This window comes from Cygnus olor, chromosome 3 (genome assembly GCF_009769625.2).
Source record: "Cygnus olor isolate bCygOlo1 chromosome 3, bCygOlo1.pri.v2, whole genome shotgun sequence".
NCBI lineage: Eukaryota > Metazoa > Chordata > Aves > Anseriformes > Anatidae > Cygnus > Cygnus olor.
In genome coordinates, this window is record NC_049171.1 from 117,296,464 (window position 1) to 117,317,152 (window position 20,689).

The 20,689-nt window shown below is 43.3% G+C and overlaps 2 long non-coding RNA genes across 3 annotated transcripts in view; both read left to right on the forward strand.

Moving 5' to 3' along the window:
- Positions 1-20,689, forward strand: part of LOC121067236 — a 140,934-nt gene that overhangs the window by 92,507 nt on the left and 27,738 nt on the right. The gene's annotated exons all lie outside the window — the stretch shown is intronic.
- LOC121067237 lies at positions 219-8,734 on the forward strand. Of its 2 annotated transcripts, none has more exons than XR_005818191.1 (3): positions 219-301; positions 5,604-5,721; positions 7,451-8,734. It is a non-coding gene; the product is annotated as an uncharacterized LOC121067237 (long non-coding RNA). The 2 variants fall into 2 exon arrangements; XR_005818192.1 differs by lacking the exon at positions 219-301 and adding an exon at positions 3,238-4,040.

Sequence of the window (20,689 nt, forward strand, 5' to 3'; positions counted from 1 at the left end):
CACCCTTCTGGCCAGTCTGACCCTTCCGTGGCCAAAATCTCACCAAACTCTCCATTGCCACCTGCCCCAGGCAACATCTTGGGGCTGCACAGACCCACAGGGCTGGGGACCTGGGGCCGTGTGGGGCAGCCTCTGGCCAGCCTGGCCTCCATCCCTCCAGCCTCGGCCGGTGCCGCGCCACTGTCACCTAGCAACAGCCCGGCCGCGGCAGGCAGGACCCGGGTTTTCATTTCATACGCAGGAGCGGGGCGGTAATTTAGGGGTCGGCGTTTTCATTTTAACGAACGGGAGTATTTCCTCGGTAGGTTTGAAGTCCAGAGCAGAGACGTTTTCTCTTTGCCTCCCTTTGAGCCCGGCTGCCGGAGCAGGGACAGCCTCGCAGTGATGGAGCTATCCATTTCATGTGTACCGGGCTCTGAAGTTGCACCTGACATTGTGCGATTGCCTTACCCTGTTTTTTTTTTTGTTGTTTTTTTTTCCCCCCTCACATAAGTGCTATAAAAAATAATATATTACAGGGTGGGCTTCTTTTAGTGTAACTTCTACTTCCAAGGCTGAACTTTGAGGTATAATTTTTTTTTTTTTTCAATCACAGGAAGAAAAGGCAAAGAAGTATATAAGCACCAATTATTCCTTTCCCAGTCTTTTAAAGCACCTTTAAGGTTCCAGTAGTCTCCCGAACTCTATATTGGCAATTCATGGTGCGGCAACTCCTTGCGAAATACGCTCATTCGTTTTCACTGATTGAATTTACTGATTGTTAATGTGTATAAAAGTGTTACGTACTTTCGAAGTAATCTCCTGCTAAAGGATTTATAGGAAATACTATTTAAATGTCATGGTGTTTTCTCTGTTGTTATGACAGTATTATTGAGTAAATAGTTTAATTTTAGTGCTCTAGTTAAAAAAAATCTATAATGACCGCCACATAAATCGTTTGCTTTTTTTTTTTTTATTTCTATATTTAGTTCCTTCCACAGAGACTGGAGTTGAAAATAGGCTGGTACCTAAGACATGAATTCTGTTAAATATTAAAGAGATCTCATCAATGATTTTATTAGTCTCGGTACTCAGTGAAGGCCACACTGACATCTGAAGTCTAATGATTTTTTTTATATATTTAAAGCCTTGTACTGCACCTTTAAATATTGAACAATATTGAAAAATATAGAAGTACTTTTTTGTATATTAGCTTTAGGCAGAACTGTTGTATGATTTCCACTCCTTTCATGACATTGTAATGATGTTACCACATACAACTTTATCTTGCATGAAAAGGTGAAGTCATGAGTGATTTCTCCAATTTAAAAGCACTCAACCCTCACAGTGCTAGAAATGAATATTTTGCATATATTCATGCAACAATGATTCAATTTAAGATTTCTATTTTCAAACATTGCTTGAAACCTTCGGTATGTTAGTAGTAAAATTGCCAAAATGTGTAATAAGATTTATTATAGATGAGTAGCATTTTATTTAGTATTTCATGTTAACACGCTTTTAGGGTTACCCTGGTTTAGCAGAAGAATTCATCTTTCTCTTCTAATCAGAGCTAACACTTTATTGTATTATTAAGATACACTTACTGTGCAATTGTATATCACTGTAGGAGCAGAGTTTTCTCCGCCCGGCAGACCTGCGCCTGGTTGATGCGTGGCATGTGCCTCCTGCACCCCAACCCCATGGCTCAGTAGTGTGCTGCTCCCTGTCACGTTTCTTTCATGCTGTTTTTCAGTTTTCCTCCTAAAGGACTATATTTAGCTCCTTGGAGTGGACAGGAGCTTTGGTAGGGTTTGGCTTTGCCCTTGCACCACCAGCAGTGGCTTTTGCCACCGGCAGCAATCCCTGTTCTGGGAGCTAACTTACAGTGACCACGACATGAAATGCTTTGGTGGCTGAGTTGTGTAGTGGGTTTACAAGTAAAACCACCACAGTTTGTTATGAAACTCCTTTTTGTATCCTCACCTTCATCATCTGCCCATCGCACCCTTTGCCGTGGGGCTAACAGGAGCTACCCTTTCTCCGAGCACCCATGGTAGAGGAACATATACAGATGTATTATGCATCGTTTTGATGTATTTTGGGCACAGATGCACTTGCTGCTTGTTCTGCATGATGGTGTGGGATGCAGACACTGGCCAAGGCACTGCATTGGAGCTATCCTTCTCCTTTATGTCCTTCTGAAAACAAATTCAGTCAGTTCATAGCTGCTAAAGGACAGTGTGTATTGTCCCACAGGCATGCCCTTCACCCTGTGGGTGTTGCCGCTCTGCAGGAGCCCAGGCGTCTTTGGTTTGTTGGAGGAGAAGGGGATGCTTCCATGCTCTTGCGTGGCCCCATCAAAAGATATGGTGCTCAGCAACTTTTCTGGTTGGATATTAGCAGCCTTACCCTGGGAGAGCCTTGCTGGCTAGAGGGTATTGATTTCATGGCTTTGCATATGGAGGTGTGCTGGCGCTGTATGAACTCCATGTAAGTCAATGGGAGATAAAGCAGCGAAGCGGACACTTAACCTAAAGCAATCTGTATTTTCTTCCTGCTCTTGCACTGCCTTTTCTATGGTCAGGGCAATTTTACATCCCCTGCAGCCATTTCAGCTTCCCTGTCTGAAGCCTGAACCTGCGGCATCTGTATAAGTGCATTCATGAGCTTGATATTTTCATGACTTGGGTAATTGAGGAGTGGTAAGACCAAGCCTGAAAAATTCCTGGCATTTTGATCCTCGAAGCAAGGTCCATGTCCTGGTCTCTTTTTGCTTGGAGTAATCCCTTCTTGCTCAGCCCCAGTGCAGCCGCTGGTGGAATGAAATGCTGTGTCCCGCAGGTAAGGGGCTCATCGCCTGGGGAGGGATGCTGTTAAAAAGAAGCATGAGGGACGTGCAGCGCTGAGCCACCACGCTGAAGTGGTAAATATGTTTACATCTCCTAAAAGTTGTAACTCAGCATGGATGAGCTGGCATCCCCCTTTTCACATTCACGTTCGATTCGCAAGCAGAAAGAGATGATCTGCTATTAGGGAAGCTTTCTCTTTGACTGGGGAGCTGGAGATGGTGGTGAGAGTGGCTTTCATAGATGAAAATAATTGTACACTTTTTGTATTATTATTTTTGGCAAAGAGCTAGCGTTTCAGCTTTCCAGCGTATTACATCATTACATTGTATAATGCATCATAATGATAGAGTGAATGGAAACGAAGAAATGCCAGCTTCTGTTGCAAGTTTAAAGACAGACACACATTTTCAGCTGGGAAAGCTGCTGTTCAGCTAAGTGTTTTCGTAGATGAAACAAAGCTGCAATCCCACTTGGCATTCGCATTAATTGTGGACTTGCCAACAGGCCAGTTTCACTGGTGTATAAATTAGTGGAGAATTATTCAACTCATCTCAATAACTAAGAGAATATCCTCATAAAGCTCGCTGAGCGGTAAGACATGCCCCCTCCCCCCTACTTTCCAGTGTATTTTGCACCCTATACTTAGAAAAATCACAGAATTTGCATGCTGTTCTGCAAAAAAAAAAGTACAAAGAAAGACATCTAATATACTAACTATACTGATACCACAGCAGAGCAATATGGTGACTATCTGCATAAAATAGCAAGTTTGTGTGGATCGGAAACTGTCCAAATTAAGAGGGAATTTTCTGGTTTGTTGTTTGAGTGTTGAGTTTGGGTGGTGTATTTCTTTTTCTTTTTGAAATTCAGCTGAAATTGTGAAGTGAAAGCGCATGTGAAATGTGCCTTGCTGCCAGCGTTAGACACCCGACATTTCATGTCTCTCCGGCAAAACAAGAGCCTGGGAAGTGCAAACTTCCCCGAACTGTCCTGCCAACAGGCCTTTCTGACCTAAAGGGGGATCACCTTTGTGGTGACAGCATAATTTGATCTCTGTGCCATCTAATCCTTATTTTCCGTACTGAGGCTGCCAGCAAGGGTGCCAATTAGAGCCAATTGTGATGGTGGCTTTTGTGATGCAGACACCTGCCCACTAGGAATTGGACTGGTACCACCAACACACATATGCCACTAAACAGCTGTCAGATGGTAATGACTCCTTGGAGTAGAAGAAAAGGGCAGAATTTCATTCCGAGGCAATTTTCTGACAAAATTTTCCAATTTTTCACCTCTTTCTTTTTTTTGTATCTGAATTCCAGACTTCTAATGATTAAGCAAAATGTGAATATTATGTATATCTTATAGCGCCAACTTCATACCAAAAGTCAAGAGGCCCAGATGGGCAAACATAGCGTGAGAATCAGTATTAATGGTGTTATTATTCTAAATCGCATTTTAAACTTTTTATCTGAAGTTTATTTCTTTTTTGGATTGTTTATCCTAGCAACTGACAGATGAAATGCTGTGTTTTCTTTTACCACTCTTCTGAGACATGGCCTCTGTTTTCCTGTCTATATTAAAAGAACGAGTTAAATGTAAACATCAAACAATTTCAGCAATTCCTTTTCTTATGACAAGTGAAGTGCTTTGCAGCAGTGTGCTCATGCCATCACAGATGCAATAGTTCAGGATCTCTTTCACGCTTTCATTAAACTTGTAATTGTTGGTCAAATCGGCAGTCCCTTCTGTGATGCTTTAACAGGGGAAGATGACAAGCCTGCTTTGAGTAATTACATATGCTTGTGTAAGTATAAATGTTCCTCTCTATAGACACATGCACTCTTAACTGTGACTTTTTTTTTGGTAATTCTGGTAATTCTGTGGTGATGCAGAGAGCTCAGGGCAGTTCAGTTGGACTTGTGAATGACAGGCAGTCCTTTCTGCTGGGCGTCAACCTCGCAGCTTGTGGGATGGGTCTGCCGGTGACGGGATGTGCTGAGAAGTGCAGGTAGCATCTCACAGGAAACACTTGGTGCTGTGTGAGGAGGGACCCTCAGCACCGTAAGAAGATTCCTTTATTCTTTCCAAGCCACGAGACTCACTGCTGAAAGCTCCCGACGCCTGGTAGACCAGCCAAAGGCCAGACACTGGCAATTAGCACGATCTTTCAGCGCTCAGCCAACACATACTGCTGGTTCAGCCTCTGCTCTGGCAGGTGTCGCACCTTGATTAGTGCAATTGCTTATTGGCATCTACCACTAACTACGGTTCCCGCCAGATGTAAAAGGAAATGATCCCACATAAAACACAGCCAAGGTTGGTGTGCAATGATAGAAAATGGTCTAATGCTTTAAGGGAAATGATGGTGTTGTGACTGCTATTGACCTTTAGTAAACACAGTCGCATTTAGAGAAGGACACCATAGCCATATATATATACATACACGTATATATGTATATAAAATGTTTGTGTGAGGGTCTTCAAGTGAAATAAAACTAGAACAAGTACATCAGGGTCATTGCTTTTTATGAGCATTTGTTGCTGAGGTCTGGGCCATCATTCCTTGTCATGGTTTCCAAGGCACGTAAAGCTCTATTACAGCTCTCCTGTTGCCTTCCTGTTTGCTTTTTCTCCCCCTTCACTCGTTCCTCTAACACTGACCATTTCAATGCAGCTGTAACTGGCTATGGCCTCTGCCACAGAACAGAGTTTGCAGATCAACTTGCAGCAGGTTCTAGGCTTGTTTGTGGACCACTCTTCCCTTCTGCCTAGAGAGCTGTGGTCCATGAGGAACATGTTTGTCCTGTGGCCAGAACCTACCCTGAATGTCACAGATGTGAAAGGAATGGCAACCAGCATGCATGGGAGACGTAGCAGCACACCTGCAGAGGTAATCACCTGTTTTATTTTGTGAATATCTTCTGACCATATTTGTTTCCCATGTTCTTCAAGTTAACTTCTAAGGGTTTTCAGAACATTTGCTCTGCATCCTGTAAGACTTCTCAGCTAGAGAGGATAGCAGTGGGGCTCAGATTTTTGAAAGTTCAGACCCCACTCTTGCACACAAGCTGAGTCATCTTTACAAAATCCTCCAGTTCCAGTGGTTCCTTTCCTGACAATAATGACCAGGTTTAAAAGGGCCCATCAGTTAGTTTTGTTTAATGCTCAAGGCACATTACTCTTGAGTATGAAAATACTCTATACTAGATTGTACTAACATTTTCGGGTGGGTGAGTAATTTTAGGGCTGGATGAGCAGTGAGTACAAAGTCCAGGCCATATTCTTGATTCCACCCTCAAATGCAAGCCCAGGAATTCATTGAACCCAGCAGATCCCATTACTGGAACTGAAACAAGAATCCAATCCACTACTAACAGGTATTTTTTGTTAGTGTTTTACATGATGCAAATGTGCTTTAAACAGTGCTACAGCATATCTATTGCACATCGTAACGTATATACCTCCTAATGAACTTGTAATGTGGTTTTTAACATATACTAATCTTCAAAACATATGTAATATTAAAGGAAAAATGTGGTAATTCTTTAAATGGCCTATCATTGTGAATTCATATCATATTCATTGTAATAGCATTGATCAAAATGAATTCATTTGGTATTCATGTAGATGTCACATGTACTTCATAGGTGTTTCATTGTAAATTAGCATTTCTCAGAGGACACTTAAAATAAAGTGTTACTGAAAGTTCTCATTACACATATTGCTGAGATTAGTACATTAAGGATCATGTACTTACATAGTACTAATGCATTTCTGCCACTTAAAATGCTGCATTACCCATTTCTGATATCTAGCAAATATCTAAAGCAATTTTGAGAATTACTGACATCCTGAAGGAAGTGGTACTCTGGTGATTGAATTGGTTTTGTGTATTTCACTTTGGTTTTAGAAAAAAACTGTGCCAGATATATTTAACTGATTTTTTGATTTAAATGACTTCAGCATCAGGTGAGACAAAAAAAAAAAAAAAAAAAGAGGTAAGAAAAAACTGAAAGCCACACCTAATTGGAAAAACAAAACCGAATGTTATAAATGCTTTTGGGGCTTCAAACTTGTCTCACACAGCCAAATGAGTTGACTCTTTAGTATACTGCAGCACAAGCCTTCCGATGTATTTGCTTTAAGATTATTACTTCCTAAGAGAAAGACAGAAATTTTTGTCGTCTCAGACAGATTCATTTCTGACATCTTGAATCGTCCATTACAGCTTGTTTGCTCTGAAGTTATTTTTGAAAAGATTAAGTTTAAAGAAGACTACAGAGCGTTTTATAAATAGCTGACAAAAGGTGCATTACAGTAACTATAAAAGAAAGAACATTGTTTGAGTCCTGAAATGCTCTAAACCTGTCTGACAATGTAGTGGATGTCCTTTCTTCTGAAAAGAATTGACGTAATTATTTTAAGTTTTTTGTAACACTAGTGAAAAACTTTTGAGGTTTAACAGGGAGCTCAGTCGTGGCAGAGACCGTTGGAAAAAACATGGGGAAGTGGCAACATTTTGGCATTTGCATGGGACGGAGGAATCAGATTTGGCCATGAGGAGTTACAAACCATATCCCACTTAACAGTTTCTTAGCATATATTTGTTTGCTCTTCAGGCTTCATCCACTTGTGTTTCGGTGTGCAGCACTGGCTTGCAGCAGGCACTGGTGGGCTGTGCAGGAGGCACCATTCCCACCCCTTGAAAGCAAAATGAAAAGGTGATGTTACAGCTAAAAGATGGCCTGGGATGTGGGTGATTCAGCTGTGTGCCAACATGTCCCTCATGCAAAAAGTGGAGTGGGGAGAACAAACTTCTTCCCTCTTGTCACTTGTCCTCCTGGCTTGGAGACGGGTGTTTTCGGGATGATCCTGTGGAAAAGGGGTGGACGGGAGATGAGGAGAGGGATGGGGATAGCACACATATGAAGAGATCTTGTGCTCCTCAAGATTGCTCAGGCATCTTCATGCAGCCTTACAGCTGCCTTGACCCCTTCAAATGCAACTCTCCCCACCCTTGCAGCTAATTCCCAGCTTCTTGACCCCGATCTCTGTAGTGATCCAGAAATAAAGTCTGTCAAACCTGGCAGAGGACACAGCTGCACGTGAGGATCAACTTCATGACTGGGGTAGGCTCAGTCTTTAGCGTCACTTATTTTTCAGGTCTGAAGGTATTTTCCTGGTTTATAGTGTTTGCTAATTTGGTTTGAGAGCGCACAATATGGTAAACTGCAGGATAGAGAGGATAGAGTATGTAATCCAGAAATCCATTTCAGGTTAGAGCCATAATTAGCTAATGTAAGATAATAAATAGCTACTAAAATCACATGAAAAATATGATAGTGCTATAAAGCCTGTTTTTATAATCCTGCTCCTCCCCTTTTCTGCCTCCTCCTCCTCCTCTTCAGTGTAACAAGGACCGTAATAGGCTTCATGTATAAGTGCCTATTTTTATTAAAGACAAGTGTAATCTTTTGTAGTCCAAATGTCCCTATCATAAATGCTAACTGAGGAAAATATTAGGACTCATTTATTTATGAACCTGTTAATAATGAGGTGCAGTTATGAAAAAGGCTTTCTCAGCACAAAGCCTACTGAACAAACAATGCACACTGGGGGAGAAAGAGCTAGTTAGCCTTCTTGACTTAGATAAAGCTATGGAGAAATGACAAGTGCCAGTAATTAGCAAAGCCTCTTCAACAAGATAACCCTATACATCTTTGTCTATTTCAATCACCAAAGACTCCGATTCAGTGTAAAATTAAAGCTGGGATGCCATCAATTTCTGTTAACCTCTTTATATTGTTCTGTGTTCATGCATATGTGATAGATAGTTTTTGTCATTTTATTAAATGGTGACATCTCAGTATGCATGTGACTAAAACTGTTTCTCCTTAGCAAAGTATTTTTAATCATCTCTCCATTGCCTTTATTAACTCAGTTCTTCTGAGTCCTATTTGCTTTATTCTGCAGTATCGGCAGCCACTCTAGTGGGTGCAAATATTTGTGCATGCTCCTTTTACAAGCAGCGTATCCGCGATTGAGAAGATTGTGCCCCTTCCTGTATTCATGTGAGCACATACGGTAGCTCTGCATACATCTGCTGGCCACCTGCGGAATGTCCCCTTTACTTCTCCTGGCACACAGCAAAATTTGATGGTTACAGGTACCAGCGGTCACAGGCAGGCCCTCAAGTTTCAGTGAGCATGGCCTTCCCTCTCCCATGTCAGCTGTCCTTATTTTTTTCAGAAGGACAGCCACGTTTGGTTTGGTGGTGTGGCTGCTCTTCACTGCTTAGGACATGAGCAAGAGCCACTGAACTCAAGTGAAACACTCCCATTGGCTTCATGGTCCTTTGTTCATCCTGGAAAGCGGTCTGCATCCAGACTGCTTTTTTCCACCTTACATGGCAAACTCTGTTTTTTTGTTGTTTGTTTGTTTGTTTGTTTTGTTTTTCTCTCCTGCAGGCTTCTAGTATTTGTGAGCTTGTACTCCCTACATTTCTCTGTGACTTTCAGATAAGTCAGAAAACACATTCACCTGAAGCTTTGCAGGAAAAAAGGAGTTATAAATCAGCCCCATTTCCTTGACATCGGGGCAGGTTCACTGGGAATGCTCGCAGAGTTAGCACTGCATGACCTGAGAATTGCCTGATGTGGCTTTTGGGTGTCATAACAAAAATTCCTTTTGGCTCCATTCTCCTGCTCCATAATATCTTTTACTTGTTTTAAGTACTTCAGGACCTGAGTTCTGAGGTTATTAATCTTCATCTGTGCTCTTTTTAAACTTTACTACTAGCACTTTTTTGCCTCAGATATGCTTTTATTCATTCTTTTCAGCAGCAATAACCTCTCATATTGGCCAAATTAGGAAATAATTGCAAAATAGAGAATCCTTTTCCAGCGCTACAATAAAGGATATATAGGTACTGTGTGAGAGGGATGGCACAGAGTGTAAATACCAAAATATGGGCAAATAGGCAGAGACAGTGAAGTGTGCTGTTTGGCGCTCGGTCTTTGTTCTTCTTTGTGTTCAGAGCTGTTTCTCAGCCCGCTGCAGAGGTGTGTCACACACAGTGGTTTGCAGAGGAAGGGAAGAGTAAGAGCCGATGTTGCACGTTAGTTCATGCCATTGCCTGCAGGACTGCAGGTCTTCAGAAAAAAACTGTGTGGCGTCTTTTAGTCTTCTATGGTAGAAAGAGAGATGCATGAATCGAGTTAAAGTCGTTTGCCTTTTTTTAAACAGAAACATCTGATCCATCTTGCTTTTGTTTATGTGGCCATGGTAGCCCTGGCTTGTTTCTGTTCAGTCAGTGGGGAGAAATTTTGCAAATTCCAGGAATTCCATCCCAATTTCAGTGTGCATTATTTCAGTTTTGGATTTTTATCCATTGCTCTGAACTCCCATTTGTCAAGGAGCTGAAACCAAGAGTATCTGTCTGACTTGGATTACAAGTCACACATTACCAGCGGCCGATAATCTGATGCAGACGTTTGCAAGCAAGTAAAACTGTCTAATTTGGCTTCATGTTAGTAATTACTTTCAGTAATGAATATATCTGTAGTACTTGGTGTAGTTGTTGGTGCCCTAAAAAAAAAAAAAAAAAAAAACTACTCTCAGGTGTCTAGCTGCTCTCATACATAGGCATTTTGGGGATCAAAGCTCCTACGAACGTTATTCACAACAAATAATTCTATCAGCTCTTGGGAAGAAAATATGGAGAACATTCATGTAATGCTGCCATCTCAGCCGGGGTTGCAAGGAATATGTTGACTGTAGCGAGAGCAAAGCTCTCTTGGGCACTCTCATCACGTTAACACTTACCTTCCTTCCTTCCAGTCAACATTCTCTGAGCTGCTGCTTTCCATTGTTTTTTATTGTTCATGGTGAATCAGAAAATAATATTTTTCCTCTCTAATTAGGAGAAATTGTCGTTGCCCACCTCCTGCTGAGGGAAAAAGTGCTAGAGCCTGTCTCCTATGAGCTCCTTCTCACTTCAAATGCAGGCTGCAATGCTCCTTTTGGAAATGTAACGGCTATTATAGAAATATGTATTTACACAGTATTTTAAGATGCACATTATCCACCTGATAGACCATAACAGCTCACCATTACAGCCTATTGAATAAAACCTCTTTGCACCTTTTTTCACAGCAGATACTTTTTACATGATAAATCATGAATCTATTGCGTAGAAGTGCAAGTTCGTCATGTAGGACCATAGGTGGACACCATTTATCTTTATCCTGCCTGTGATGGGAACTTCTAGCCCTGACCCTGCTCTGTAGAACCAATTATTCTGACCAGAGAGATGCAAATAAAAAATGAGGAAAAAGGCTTTGTGAACATGAAAGGAAAAGTTGCAAAGTTTGTTTAATGGAGCGCTTTTCGATCACAGAAGAGATCACGTGGCTGGATGCAGATGAACGAGTAACGTGGCTCAGGTGGAAATCCCCAGCTGTACCACTTGTGCGCTGCTCTGCCACGTCCTGTCTGCGAGCTGTAAAGCTTCTGGCAGTCTGAGCAAAGTGCTCTCTGCTACTGCCTTCCAGGACTCGTGTTGACCTCCCTCATCCCAAGGACACGGGAGCATCGCTCCTGTTTAAGGAGTGCTCCTAAACTGGCTTGTCTCCCACTCCTAGGGCCTTTCCTCCCCACCCCCCGCAGAGTCATTTTCCTTCTTTAGCTAGTGTCAGTATTAAAAGGGACCCCTCAATTCTGAAAACGTTGGCCGTTTCTGCCCAAACTTCCCCTGCCTGTTCAGCTCACTCCAGCTAATCCATACTTCAACAGTTTCTACTCATCTGGAAATTCACATTAGAAACTGCACTGCCCTAGGTGCCATCTCTCTCTTTGTCCGAGGATGCTCATTTTGAATAGATAATAATCAAAATTTAACAAGCCTCCCTTATTACCCTGGAGCTAGGCATAAGGGACTCTTTCTGTCATCTCCTGTGAGTTCTAACTTAACAAGAACAAAAGACAACAGAGAAAGGCCACAAGACCCCAACTTCAAAATGAAGCTTGCAGCCGAAGACTCGATGTCCCTGGTATCAAACAGACTGAATAAGCTGCAAATTAGACAAGATTCCCAACTTGTTACAAGATGAAATAGAGCCTGGCCCCTGTTGTGAAACAATTTTACATTGCAGATGTTCATGAATGCATGGAAAATGTGGTGACTTCAAATCTCTTTCGTTCCCTATCTTCAGGATGTCAAAACTGATTTTTTTTGAAGAAACTCTATAGTAGTTGGAGTTGCACTCCTGAGAAGAAGACTTGCATGTCTGGAACAAAAAAAAGACTTCCAGGCAACTAAACAGAGTTGTCTTCTTCACCCCCACCATTCAAATTAAGCATACACAACAGAAATACCAAACAGGCATGGATTTTACATATCATGCCAATTCTGATCCGAAACAGTTTATTAATATAAATCACCTCCAAAAAAGGGCAAGATTTGAAAGGGAAACAAATAGCTGCCAAAAAGACTTACACACAGAGCCAAGTGTCTAACACTAAACCTAGTGGAAATTATGTATTTCCACTCCTCATGAAGCAAAGCAGTGGGGAGTCAGTGCTTTGAACCATGCATGGGACACTTGCTGTGCATCCTCACTGGAAAGCATATGGTTTGAGAGGAAACAGAAACACCATCCAAAAAATCGCTGGTCTATAACCAACAGATCTGTAAATAGTCTAAACCCGTCCGTCACTGTGGGGACCGCAGGGCCCCGACTACTCTTTGCCATGCCTGTCCCCAACCTGGGGTGTCAGCTCCCACACCCCGTGCACCTCTCGAACCTGAAGGAAATGGTTCGCAGGGGCAAATTCTCTCCACGGCTGCAGGGACAGCTGCCAGACTTGCTGTCATGTGGCAGACTGCCATCACTAGGATTCTCGCGGCGTAAGCACCTACCCTTCCTGTTCCCGTCTGTCCCTGGGGGCTTCTAGCAGGTCTTTTAGGGTGTCCAGCCCGCGGGCTGGAGCTCACCTTACATCTGTGGTTTCGTCTTGAGCGTCTCCTCTTAACTCTTCACTCTTGACATCATTTGAGAGGCAAGACCAGGGAGTCAGAAGTTGTGGATTTCCATATTTCCTAGTGTGTTTGGGAAAACCTTCCACACTTTTAAAATAGTGTATTAGGTTAATTTTCATTATTTTTAGATGTTAAATTTTAGATCAGTACAGTATGTCTTAAACTACTGTATTAGAATGCTGCTTGACTCGCTTCCAAATTGAAGACCTTTTAAAAAAATTGAAGCAGTCCAATAATTTTAAAATCACTCTGCACTGTGCATTGCAATTTAAAATTATTGGAGTGCTTCAAATTTTATAAGCCCTTGAATTTGGAAGTGATCAAGGTTCTGGGCATACTCAGTGTAGAGCAATTTAAAATTATAAGAGCTGTCAAATTTTTATATAAGCACTTCAGTTAGAAAGGGATTTGGGTTCTGGGCATGTGCAAAGGGGAGCAATTTAAATTATTAAAGTGCTTTCAATTTTTTTTCTAAGCACCTGATTTTGGAAGGGTTTGGGTTTGTGCAGCCTAAAATGACAACTTCCTTTGAGAGTTTCTTCTTAAAAGAGTTTCAATCTTGCAAACTAAAGTATTCTTTAAAATGTGAATTCACTGATACTTTAAAAACTGATTTGCACAGAGCTTGGTGCCCAGGACATCTAATTTTTTTTTCCCCACTCATTTTATCATTTCATTCTTTAAGGGACAAATTGATGTTATAGAAATAGCTGCCTCTTTTGGATTTTAAATTTTTCCAACTGTTGCACTCATGGTGCAAAAAGAGTCGAAAAAGGAAAAAAACCAGTGAGAAGAAACAAATGTTTTTTCCTTGGACTATCTTGCCTGGCCAACAGAACTTATAGGGGACACAAAATTGAAACAATTTGTTATTAATCTCATTATAATGTCTCTCAACACGTGAAATGAAAGCCATGTGATAGCTGATTGAATCAGAAGGAAGGAAGTTGGAAAGCAGCTTCATTTGCACACTTGTGCTCCCTACCAAAGCGATTCCTGCCGGGAGCCGTGCCGGGTTTATCTTCACCCCGAATCCTGCACACAGCGTTTGGTCTGTGGCAGGGTCTGGCTGAGGGTTGCTCTTGCTGAGCTGCCAGGGGAGATGGACAGGGGAGGTGAGCATGTGCTGGCTGCTCGGCTCACAGCTCTCTCTTCTTTCTACCTTAAAAACAGGGATTCACCCTATAGGGTGGCTATCAGGGCAGTTGTTGGTGTGTAGAGGACACCCTGTACTTCAGCCCAGTGTCTCAGGAGTACATGTAGGGTGGAATAGGGCACTTCATCAAACACCAGTTTGGTATTTTTCTTCCCCTTGAATGCTTCTTTCACTTCTTACCATGGTGGTGATAGGTGTCCATTTGTAGTTCTTTTTTTCCTTGGAAAATGAAATTATTGAATAAAAACCAGTGATCGAATTAATTGGGGCAAAGATATGGCAGAGGTGAAATTCAAAAGACGATACGTAATAATTGGTTTTAAAGCAGGAGCCAGATTAATCATATAGTCAGGAACAAAGGGAAAACTTTCTGAAAGCCCACTGTGTTTTTCAATTTTATTTTTTTGTTTTGAGAAAGGTGAATTTACAAAAATATGTATCTTTTTTCCTGCCATTAATTAACTACATCATCCTCTTGGATGTGCAAACCAGTGGCATGGGACACCAAACCTACCTTCACTTGGTATAAATTCTTTGGGAGCGTGCTTTCATTGACTCCTTCTGGAAGTTCGCGGCTGCCACGTAGTCAGGACAAGCTCAGCTCTGCACAGTCCTTGGAGCGCAGAAGGGACCAGAGCGGCAGAGACCTCGTGTGTGGCCGTGGCAGTGGCGACAAAGGGTTTTCTGGGGAGAGGTTGGTGGGTGTCAGCTCTGTGGCTCTCCCTGCTCTTTCTGTCCAGCTGTGGGTGCGTGCGTGGTGTTTGGTTAAAAGGGTGCCCGTGCAGAAGAGCCGTGTGGGCAGCTCCAGCCTGTTCAATAGGTGGCTGCCGGTGGGTCCACGCAGGCTGTGCCTGTGTCAGAGTAGCTGGGTGCCAGGGCGTGCAAAGGCGGAGAGATATAAAGCTGGGTGTTAAGCACAGAGAAAGATACTGGATCCGTTTATCTGAATCCTGATTCTGACAAATAGAGAGCGAATCGGCTCCCAGCCGCTGCTGCTGCCGACACACGTAGGAGCGCTGAGGCTGCCTTTCTTAAAGTTCCCGTCTCACCGATTCACTTCAGACGCTGTGAGCTCGAACCCTGCTTTTGGGCTGTATTCATGCTAATGTTGACAGTTTTTTCCTCCTTTGTTACGTTGGCAAACCTAATAGAAAGTGAGGTGAGCTTGTCTGAGCAGATGAAAGATGGCAAGAAATTGGCGCTTGGGGACCAGTGTCTTGGTGACATCGACTCTGCAGTCCTTTTTTCTCTCTCTCTGGCTTCCCCTCTCCCTCTCATTCTCTCTGAAATGGTCTGTGCCTCCAGTAATTTACATAATACTCTTCTGACACCTTTACTTTAGTCATCAATCACGGTACCTTCTCTCAGTCTATCTTTTGTCTGAGCATGTCTCTTCTTTATCAGGCCATGCACAAAAGATTAATTTCACAGTTTTTCTCCCTTCTTTCTTTCCTTGCAAGATACAAAGCTCACGAAATGACAGAAGCAAGATAATGAAAACAACAATGCAAGCAATTTTTTTTTTTGTTCTTGCTGGTTGGATCTCAAGATACTTTTTTTAACCTCATTGTGTGCCATCTGTCTTAGAAAAGGTCTGCTCTGTATTTTTTAATACAATTCGGATACTGTTCTGACGACTACCTGGGAAAAAAAATACATATTTTAATCAGGACATAGGCATTGATTTAAAAAAAAAAAAGGGATTTGCTGAACAATTAAAGCGAGGGGTCCATTTCTAATGGTGGCATGGGCTACTGCACAGTGCCCATGCCCCAATTAATATTAATGATCTCTTGTGCATAGCAAATTTATGGCATTTGATTGACTCACACAACTACACTTCAAGCTGTCATGTAAAGTGAAATATATGGGCACCATGGCCGAATTTGCATATGCATATGTTCTTAATATTAATTAGTCTAATGGATCTAAGGACCTGGAGATAATTTGTGTACTGGAGAAGAGGAACAAACAAACAAAACAAAACTCACAGAAAACTGCTTTGGTAGGGGTTGGCCCTACAGTCAAATAACTCTCCCAAAATGCAAAATAATTGGCATGAATTTCTCCTCCTTCCCCATGTCTCCCGCAGGACTGGATGAATTAAAATCTTATCCCTTATAATGCTTTGTTTTGGCTCTGACCCTGACATTTTAAAATTTGAAATATGTAACGTGGCAAATAGATTATAGAACTATATGCAGCTGAGTTGGAGTGCAGGCTTGTGGGCGTAGGTCAGGGCTATGAGATGCAGCCCCAGGAGAGGACTTTTCCTCCGCCCACCTGTGTAATTCCCATTAGTGTGAGTGGTAACTGTGCAGGTTTATTGCGTTTATTATTATCTCCCCCCAGCTTAGCTCTGCACTTGCATCACCTGGGAGCAATGGGGCAGATTTCCAGAGGAAACAGCCATTTTTGATTAATAGGCATTGGTTTTCCAAAGTTGGTGAGAATTCACTTTTTTCAGTGCTCTGAGGAACAAGAGGTGCCAGAGTGTAGAAGCAAGGAGGTGTCAGGGTAGGCCTTCCTTTTTGATTCTTGTCATGTATGGGAGGGCTGAGGTCCTAATCCTGGATGCATCCCTATCTCTGCGTCTCATCTGTGTGCTAACTAACTTTACATTTTCCCAGTGCCAGAACCAGAGAGCTGAGCACAAATGAGTGGACCAGGCAGGCTTCCCCTTGGTGTACGGGATCACTAACTTCATGTGCCCGCATTCATTATTAGCGCTGGTCATTTCATAGTCACAGCAAGGAGCCTGTAACAAATCACCACCACTCTGCCTAGTTCTCTCTTGCACATTAAGCAAGAGGAGTTAGGGGAGTTCCACCCTGGGTGTTGAAGCCATCCTACAAACCGGTGCCTTTTTTCCAGCAGGAAAAGCGGGTGGGCTCAGCTCAGTGCCAGCGGCCAGAGACTGACAGAGGCTCTCTGCCCAAAGACAGGGTGCTTCGGAGCTGGGAAACAGGTTAACGCCGTTCTTGATCTCAGGGGCGTGCTGGGGCCTCAGCCCTGGAGCCGGTGCCGGACTCGCCTGGCTTGTTTCATGTAGGAAAGCAAATGCCCCACGCAGCCTCAGCCCATTTCCAGCGTGCAAAACCGTAATGAATCTGTAAGTTGCTGATTGCCTTTATGAGGTGCTAAGCACCGATGGCTGCCTGATACCAGCCAGGAGAGTGTCGGCTCTTGGCTGGATCAGGGCTGCAGTGACTTGTTCTATAGAAAGAAATGGCTTTCCTGTATGAAGGCATCACTTATATATGGAATATATATAACAAAACCTGGAAAGCCTCTAGTCACTCATTTTAGCTGCTAAAATGCCTTTAGGCCAACATTCCTGCTGTGAAAGGGGTTATGGACATGTCATATGGGGGTCATCAGTGAAAAATATACCCAACTTTTGTTATTCTTAAGTCTAAATCAAAAACCTCTTTTCACAATCCACTAAGGGACGATTTACTAGAGAGTAGAATGTGGTATCAATTATTTCTGTGGGCATCCTTTTTGTTATAAGAAGCAAAGAGGATTGCTTGAGAGTCAATAGCATGACTCCATCTCAGATTACTAAATAATGAAATGCTAAACTTGGCCTAGAGTAAGGACTATTGCTGTCTCAAAGGGACCAGAGGCTTCAATTAAATCAGAGGACAGTGTTCAATGAATGAGAAAAGGATGCTTAAGGTACGATGACATATTACCGGATTTTACATTTAATTGCAGTGCTTTGTTCTTTTAATAAAAGCACAAGAGCACTGGATCTCCATTATGGTCATCTGGTGGCATTGTTCGCTGTGGACAGTTTATTGTGATTTATTGGCTATGTTTAATCCCTCTATTTTTCATATAAATGAATTCTGTCTGCTTTTTTTTATGAATTTTCTCTGCTTTTTAAAAAAAAGCACCTAATAGTTATTTACACACAAAAGAGCTTTTCCCCTGAAATACTCAACAGTGTAAGAAAAAACCCACCCAGCTTAGTATGAAACTGTAACAAAAGCGAGGGCTTCTGCCCAGAAGCGTGTAATTCTGCATCACGCACGCGGGTATGGCCACTTGCAGAGCACGGGGTGGCCCATGGGGCTGCATGGAGCGCGTCTTGCACGTGCTCTGCAGCCGGGGAGGCTGCAAAGGCTGTGAGTTACCAAGAGGCTGGGACACAGCAGAAGACAGGGAACAGCACTCCTGGCTTTCTTCCCCTGAGATGGCCTCGTTTGTTCCTCAAGGCCCTGTGCTGCTCGGCTTTTCCATGCTCAGGCCACAGGCACGGGGTCCCTGTGTGGGGTGGCTTTCTGGGCTTCTGCTCTGGGAGAAACTGTCTGACCCCCCTGCGCCCAGAGGTGGGTTTCAGCCTTTCTGCTCTGGGCCCTGGGATAACGTATAACACATGGTGGTAGTTTAGCCGGAAAACCGCAGGAGCATGTGTATGTAATTATACATGTGTGTGTGCACACATGCATGCATGTCTAGATGTATTTATAGTTTTATGTATGCGTATATAGATACACATATTTATATAAAATGTGAATTCATAATTGTTCTTAAAAGGTTGTAAGGCAAATACCTCCTTTTAGATTTCTTGCTCCAACATGTCATTGCTGTGATTGTCTCCTTTGATCACGTCAATCGTATCCCTTTGTATATATATATGAAATAATATATATACGTATGATGAAATCATTGGTGACTTAACTAACGTAACCTGATTCATCACAGCACCACCGCAGTTATAGTCAGCTTAGGAAAACAGAAGTTGAGAGACACAATTATTCAGATTCTCGTGTATATTTTGAGAGTTTTTTTTCTTTTTTTAGTTTCACTGAAAGGTCCTCGTGCAGGAGACGGACTCTTAAATGCTGCCTAAATACAGTGTGCATCAAGCAGAGGCTGGGGAGACAGTCTGTCTTCAGCCCTGGACAGCGCGTGTCTGGTTTTGGGCAAGATCCTCCCTGGGACAGGGTCACTGGGAGCAGTTCAGATTCCTGTTTAAACAGGTTGAGTGTCTTGCTTTCGTTTCTGCCCAGTTTCAGCTCGCCTCATGTCAGAGCCTGTGTCTGGGAAGGTGACGGGTCGGTGAGCACGCTGGAGCGAGCCAACCCTCAGAAGTGACGATACAAAATGAAGGGAGAGCAGCTCTGCCAAAACTGCTGCCTGGGGCTTCTGGCGGGGGGAGCTGTGAGCTGCACTGGCTGCTGGGGAGAAATTTCACGATGGTTTTATCTGGCAGGTTTCTTCAGTAGGTTTCTGAACAGAGTGTGCACTGCTTTTAATGGCCTGCAGTATCTAATTTTTATAACATCATTTAGCCATGTGACAGCATCAGAGTAATGAATTCGGAAAGTGCGTGGTGAGGACTGTCTGTGTGAGCGGGTGCGCTTGTTGCTTAACTCCCTATTGATCGCCCTGGGCAGCGGATGAGCAAGCGAGTGCCTCCCCAAAGGGTGCTGCACGTCCCAGGGTCCTTAAGGCACTTGATTGTTCGGGTTTGGGACTGGGACCACACTTTGCAATCGCAGCTTTTCAGTGCTGTGCTCATATGGGGGCAGCTCTGCTGGAGAGGATGGTGTCTGGGAGCTCCCGGGGTCCCCTCAGCGTGCAGCTGAGCTCATGGGGTGCTGCCCTGCCCGTGCTGCGTGGGGCAGAGCTCCAGCTGTGAGCTGGGCAGTCGGCTCGCCAAATGCCCTGTATTTGTCATAGCTGCTTCTTGCAGGGGCTAATGCAATGTGACTCTGTCGTATGCATATTTGTAAATTACCATATGATGAATATGGGGCCGTACCATGGCAAACCCTTCCTCTTGACAAAGTGCCGTGCCTATTCCCAGTTCTCCCCGGCCTCTGTTTTTGTTAATTTTACACTGAAGGATCAACAAGCCCAGGATGCACGCGTGCATCCATCTCTCTCCCTCTCAAAGGAAATTAGTGCTTTCCTGTCACTGCAGGTGATATGAGAAGGGGAGGAAGTACACAAACTGATTTATCTGGAGCTGTCAGCTGTTTTGAGGATGTTGACTACTGAGGGTGTCAGCTCCTCCTCAGTAGTTGGCTGACACTGAAGAAGACCCCATTCCTCATTAAAAGAGCACTGAGCTGCACTTGAAAGTGACTTTCCCACTTGTTCTCCTCTCACAAACATCACAATAACAGATTCGCTGTTTAAAGTGGCATGATCTTCGTGCCAGGCCCAGGCAGCTTTGTGAAATACACCTCTGCAGCTCTTCGTAGCATCGGTACCATCCATGCAAAATTCATTTGAGGTATAAACTAGAGGCTATCATCGCAGATGACAGTTATAGCAAATCAGAGCGCTGTGTACAGTTTCATCCTTTATTCGCATTATGTATCATAATAAACGTCGTCCTAGCAACACAGTTTGTTGAGAGTCAAACACAGTATCCCACAACACCCCACCACGCGTGAGTGTGAGAAATGGCGCTGTAAGAGCTGGTACGACCCGAGAATGAATTGGTGCTTCCTACCCCCGTTTCAGAGGACTCTTTCCTCCTTCCAGCACCTCGGCGAGGCGTGGAAGGCAGCCTGTGTGCACTGGGGTCCCTGCTGCACACCGACCCGCACAGCAGCGAGCCTGAGCAGCAGCAGCACAGGGACACCAGGTCGGAATGCATCATGACTCGAAATCAGAAGGCTTGAGGAAGATGAAGATGGA